The sequence below is a fragment of the Panulirus ornatus genome, chromosome 42 (genome assembly GCF_036320965.1).
Source record: "Panulirus ornatus isolate Po-2019 chromosome 42, ASM3632096v1, whole genome shotgun sequence".
NCBI classification, from domain to species: domain Eukaryota; kingdom Metazoa; phylum Arthropoda; class Malacostraca; order Decapoda; family Palinuridae; genus Panulirus; species Panulirus ornatus.
In genome coordinates this window covers 5688130-5695116 of record NC_092265.1, presented here as the reverse complement: position 1 = coordinate 5695116, position 6987 = coordinate 5688130, and positions in this window count along the sequence as shown.

The window sequence follows — 6987 nt, the reverse complement described above, 5'->3', positions numbered from 1 at the left end:
AACAAAATATATTATATTCCGTATTAATACATTAAAACAACTTGGTCTCACAAACAGCGTCTATTACGCTTAGACTATGTTATGGCTTGCAAGCATCCGATTGGGATTATTGAGGTCTGGTGATGTCGCTTCATGTAAGGTATACTCTGGTAGTATTGATGTATTGTCATAGGCGGTAGAGTCCTTCAATTTAATCATCACCTAAATCACAGACGGGTATACGGTAAGTACCATGTTCGTCAGCTGGACGAAGTTGGACATACGGTGGGTTTGATGGCAGCAAGTCTCACTTCCACTTAAGGGTCGTATTTACTTACCCGCTTTAACAAATGTCTCTCTCTCTCTCTTCGCTTCAACAGAGATTTCCCTGGAGGAATTAGCCAAAGAGAAACGGAGACTACTGGTCTAATTCGCAATGAAATGAATCATACGCTCATGCGAGGTGGTGGTTTCTGAAGAGCTGTTGGGAATGTGGCATCATTGCCCGCTTAATGGTTTTCTCGTTTACGCACCACACCACACGTTACCTTGTGGGTTCAAAAGCGTTGTTGTGATAGAAGCTATTCCATGGCAAGTAAAAAAAAAAAAAAGTTTCAGTTTGACTTAGACGTTTCCCTGTCGGAATGAACAAAATCTAGCATCTCGTAGATAGAAAAACGTTGGAGTGAGCATTCTATTATAGTGTGAGGTGACACGTCAGAGGACGGGAAGGCAATTGCGAAGCGTCAGTATATATCAGTTATCGTAAGTAGGTACCGTTTCCAGGCAAATGATGGTATGGGCCCCTTAAAATCCATATAGAGTCTTCCAGGTCGATGAGTTGCCTTAGTCAAGTGAGATAAGGGAGAGTGACAGTACTGGGTCGTACAATCAGAACATACGAGACACGAGGAAGTCACCCCTCTCATATCAACAGAAAATTGTAAGTTCCGACGGCGTACGTAGTGGAACTCCCTGCTGACGAGAGGGTGGCATAAGAGATATAGACATACATACATCATCTACTCGTTCATATAGCTGATAGCAGAACAAAAGACAGGAGAAAGTGTCCATAGATATGTTCTCATGCATCGCTTGATGTTTTACAGTAGCAACAGGTCAGTTTCAGTATCCATCAGAGACAAAATGGTGATCAGAGTGAAATGGTTTCCAGATAGGTAGTGCCTCCATTTACCTATGTCTTGCGATACACCATATTCTCCACTGGGGAATGTCTCTAGTGACCAGCATTAAGCGTTCTCAGACAAAATAAAAGCCTACAGTCTCCCCTGGCGGTTTAAATTGCTAGCGACTGCACATTAAAAGGCGTCTCTTTCAAAGTTAAAAGGCTCAGTGTCAGCAATTGAGCTTACTACAGATTTCATCAAATATTTTTTTTTTCAAATCTGCAAAAGCATCCTGTTTTGGCCTTTACCAGTGGTGTGATCTCACTGGAAAAAAAAAAATCCTTATTCACTGAGAATATTAAACCACTGCAAGTCACTCTACGCAAAGACTTCAGTAAGTTCTTCAGTAGCTGAAGGCGGGCTGCATCAAGTTTGATCTCCCCAGTTTGAAGTTAATCTTTTGAATATCACCAAAATTTTCTTTTACTGTCATGCTTGTCCTTAAGTCTTCCTATAGACAGTAACATCGTCTAGATATGCAAAAGTTATCTATATTCGTGATCATCCGATACATGCGGGAGGCATGCAGCAACAACCTGTGGAGGTAAATACACCACTAATTGAGGATCATATGATGGTCCTCAAGGTTCTTCCCTTCAGAGACCATCAGGTGTGGGTCTTCTGTTATCTGTCTTTCCCATGGCCTATCAGGTATTCGTTCTCATAGTGTGGCAGTGGTGGTGAAATCGTCCTCACAGTGGGCCTGTGGGCGTGTGAGTGGCCAACAAGAGCGTTGTGGGCGTGGGCGTGTGATCCAAGCGGCTCCTAAGGACGGGCAGGGGAAGACCTCTGTACAGCTGCTCCACCCGCGCCTCGTAGCACCTCTGGAAGCAGACCAAACAAGTCAGCGAGACTCGAACTCACAAGTTCATTAGTGCTATCCTTGGATATGAAAGCCTGGCCTGTAATTGAGCCTTACAGGCCTTCCCGTTGTACTCCAGTGATTAAGGGTTATTTTGGGAAAGCCTTTATTATTTACTGAAGGATAATAAGCACAGTCTTCAGAATTTCAGAATGAAATAACAGGATTTTGGCTTTATTCTTCTCTTTGAAATACTGAAATAACATGAGGCTCTCTGGGTAAAATATAATAGTTACAAATTAGCGATGTTAATTATTAATCTCGATCCTTCAGTAATAATAATGAATATAATAGATCTGGTTTTAAGGAAATCCAAAAGATCGGGAAAAGTATTTGACTTCAAATGTCTTATTATCTAACACGAAAATGTTAAAGACCGAGAAATAATGAATATTGATGTGACTGCAACAGTTGCATAATTTCCGTTCGTTTATCAACACAGGTGAAATAAGATGGGAAGAGGGTATCTAAGAGAACTTGCGGCTGCTACATAGTTTCTCTTGAATCTTATCAGTCCCAGAGATGAACTGAAACCCGCGCGTGATCGTGTTCCCACGACTTTCCCTATATTGAGTTAACAGTCAGTTCAAATCGGAAATTTATATAACACCTGCCGGTAAGGGACATAAACTAGTGTAAATATATATCTTTTCGTGTCTGTAAGTCATATGAGAATAATTGCTTTCGGTGGGGCAGTAGATCATGGAAAACTGTTGGAGAAGTCTCGAGTCAACCCTGCTCCCATGCTTCGGTGACACACTTTTGCCTTTTCCAAATACTCACCAGGGCAGCCAGGTCGTCAAGGCGGATACAGGTTGAGGGTGTGGGCGTGGGAGGAGCGAGGAGGTTATTATGGGCGGCCAGGGCGCTCGCGCGACGCCCACAGTCCGCCTTCATGCCCACCACATGTCCTGCAGGGAGGGAAAAAGGAGGAGGACAATCAGTCGCAAAGAGAAATCCAAACTAGGAAGATACAGCAGGGGTTCAAGAGGTTTTGAAGAGTAGCAGCAGAGGTTCAAGAGATCTCAAGATTGTGCGCTTATACTTTGGCGGAGGTTCTATTTCTTAGTCTTGTGGCCCCTACTGTTCATGACCTGCACAAATGTATTGTCAAAAAGACTCGAATCACATCGGAATGCGGGTGGCTTTACGTGTGACGTCCACACTGCTGCCAGCCAACTACGCTACCTTCTACGACTTTAGAATTACAAACTATTCTACTTCACGGCACCATAAGATATCTAAAGCCCATCTTGCAATGGATGTATAAGAGATGATGGATCACAGTATAAATATCTTGCTCAGCCCAACTGACATACAGTACATCACTTTAATGGGTTTAAAATCACTGCAGTGTACAGCATAATGATACAGTGCACGATTCAGGGCAGGGACTACATCAAAAACTAATTCCGAACTCAACTAACCGTAGATTTACAAGAAAAAAAAAGTAAATGCACAAATATGCGTCAAAGCCATTAACTTACGTCACCAAGAGAAAGAAATCGATGGAGATAAAAAATTATTGGGACTCAGACAGAAATCACCATACCGAGATAACATGGAAATCCACTCGGCTGAGTATGCCAGGCACCTATTTCCAGGAACGGTGTTAGGCCACTTACTGAGAGACTGACTCATACCAGGTTCGGAGGAATATGGAAATGAAGGAATGAGCATATATGTGGCCAAGGAATTGAGGAAAAAAAATCAATTACCCTAAACACAGATCAGGAAATAGTCACAAATTTCCCAAGATTAACAGAATGAGACATATATAGCTCGTATGAGATAAAAGTAGTTAGAAGGTATTCCTACCATTGTCCCAGGCTCTTACCAGTAGCCAAAAGCAATATATCGCTCCACAGATAAGGAAAAATGAAGAAAAACCAAGGCGACGCCAAACCATGAACTAAATAAAAACTTGGGTAGCAGCCTCGATCGACCGGACGCGCACTCCTCTCACTTGTTAGGGAAATTAAAATCGGACTGGCGTTCTCTAGCGTGATCAGTCTGACTAAACGTCCACCTTCGTCCTGGGTTATCTCAGGTCCCCTGATATAAATGACACAGACAACAGCAGTGTGAGCCGGGCAGTACCTGTGGCGGGATGATCGATAGTTAATTAGGGTACGAGCCTAGCCCGAGCTGCGCCCAGCGTTAACTGTGGTGCGGTGACGGACGTGATCACCAATGTGTGTCCTGGTGATTGGACTCTCGTTGTTAGTTTGTGATGGAACTATGGTGGCTGCACTCTGTGATTTCATTTAGCTCGGGTTATATGATTAAGCTGGTGTGATAATTTTTCTTCCTCATTAAACCCTACCCCAAAGGAGGAGCTGTTTTGCTTCTATTATCTGTAGGCTAACACGCAGTAGCCTATTTCTCATTACCTGCTTGTGTGCATGGGGGAAAAGAGCTGAAATCATGGGCATCTATCTCTCTACCTCACGTTTTTACTGTACAACGCTTTTGAACTTTCCTGTCATCAGCATTCATTATTTCGTTACTTCGATTTTTCCACCTGACCACAACTCTATTATGGAAGAAATATTTACTTTGAGTCCATCCCAACACGAATATAATTTGCCTTAATTTCGTGTTTACGTTATGCGGCCGTGACTTTTTTTTTTCTCTTATTTCTGTTCTGGTAGCTGAGACGGCAGTGGCAACTGAATGCCCTAATTAGCTAAGGCCATCTCATTTACCTGAGGTTTCCGTGCATTACATATAACGGGCAGAGAATGGATATGATCAAATGTGGCCTTTTGTTCGTCTGTTTCCGGTGATACCTCACTAAGGCGAGAAACGGCTAGTGGTGTGTGTGTGTGTGTGTTTGTGTGTGTGTGTGTGGAGAGAGAGAGAGAGAGAGAGAGAGAGAGGGGGGGGTGTTACACCACGAGAGAAAAGTCCGTTTTGGCGAAGTTGTGTTACTGGGAATACACTCGTCCCAGAAATTGTCATTCCAAGGGGATCTACATTTCCTTGCTATTGGAAGTAGCGCAGCCCTGGGCTGCTGTAGTCTTCTTCCCTCATCTCCTTTGTTCTTCCTCCCCTTTCTCCTCCTTTAGTCTCGTACTCTCCCATGGCTACACCCTGGATCTCCATCTCCCCCTCAGGTTGCCGCCACGGTCATGACAGACCAACAAAGACTTCGACTCTCATCCGTCAACGGCTTTGCTGATGATACAGCAGCTCACCGCTTCGCTTCGAACCCTAAGATCAATATGGCCGCTTCGTGTGCTCTGGTTCAATCCTATGACAGCATGTCGCCTCCTATATACCACATCGCTCCATTTCACTCAAATCGCCGTGCACACCTTACGCCCCCTTGCAAATTCAGGCCCCAAACACATAAATCCTTTTCCCTGTCTCATTGTACCCTCCACTTTTGATTCATACACGCTCTCTTTTTCAACCTCTCCTCACTCCTCCTCTTCCAATGTCAGAATCATTTTAGCACGCCCTCTTCAGCTATCTCAACCATGATCTTCTTACTACAGCCCTCTTTCACCCTATCATTTCTTACTCGATCAACCAATCTTACACCACATGTCCTCAAGTATTCGATTTCCAACACCTTCTGTACCTTCTCGTCTAGTCCACGTCTCGCTTCCGAGCAACACCGTCGGAACTACTATACCATCAAACATACCCATCTCTGCCCTCAGCGACAATGACCTCTCTCTCTCTCTTCACACACCCCTCACTGTGCCCAGGACATTAGCCTCCCCCTCACCCGCCCTATGGCTCACTCCAGCTTCTATGGTTCCATTCGCTGACAAGTCCTTCCCCAATAATGTACAACACTCCAGCTTCCTTCAAGTTTCTCTCCAAACGCACACTCCTGTCTTCTAGTTGTATATCCGACTTACAATCAAAGACTTAACTCCCTGCCAACTTCCACACATACTCTTTGCTTTCCACCGGACAAATGAGCTTCCTTTCACACACCAGCCTGCCCCAGTACACCTGACTACTCACTACACACTAGAAATTCCAGGGTATGACTGATTTTCTACACACACCGAACTCCCAACTTCACACCTGGGTCTCCGCACACGCTTGGCTTACATTTATACATATAAAAGTTTTTACGACACACCAGACTTTCAGCACAAATATACACCCACATACGTCTTCCCAGAACAGACCTAAATTCTGGCAACAACATGGTTCCCTCAAACCTGACTCCCCGCTATAGGCGATAAATTGTGATTATTAATGATGGTTTAGTTACTTCCCATTTTCATTAGTCACCTGACCTGGCTTCAAACACCTGATTTCGTACACATTTGACCTCCCTATACACACCTATATACCCAATCTACACCACATATCTGGCCTCCCTCCACACCTGACATCCCCCTCATATACGACTCCGCCACACCCTAGCCTCCCACATACCTGACCTCCCAAGAAACAACAATATCCCCCTTCAGCACGCACGCACATCGCTTCTACATAATAACCTCTGCTTTCCTTCATACATGATTCCCTCATTAAACAGCTGATGAGAGAGGAGAGGTCAGGTGTGTGTATGTGTGTGTGTGTGTGTGTGTGTGTGTATGTGTGTGTGACAAGGTATACAAACCACAAGCCGCAAATGTACGACTTGCCTATCACGATGACATTGCCTTCAATGTTTTATTAGTGTGTTGCTCCTGTAAGCCATAAAATTCACGTAAGACTGAGTGGTATTTTCTTCTCTTGATATTGTTCTTGCATGTAAGTCTGTGCGTGTCTCGTTGTTTGTGTGTGTGTGTGTGTGTGTGTGTGTGTGTGTGTGTGTGTGTGTGTGTAGGTCTAAGCGACTGCATCGGTCATGTACACACACAAATATGATGGCGTGCATCCATTTTTCCTTGGGTATTCTTATACAAAACACGCCATCGGTACCTGACACGTATAAAAGCACTAAGAACCGAGTATTCGTGTTGTGGTTCGTCGTGCGGCGCA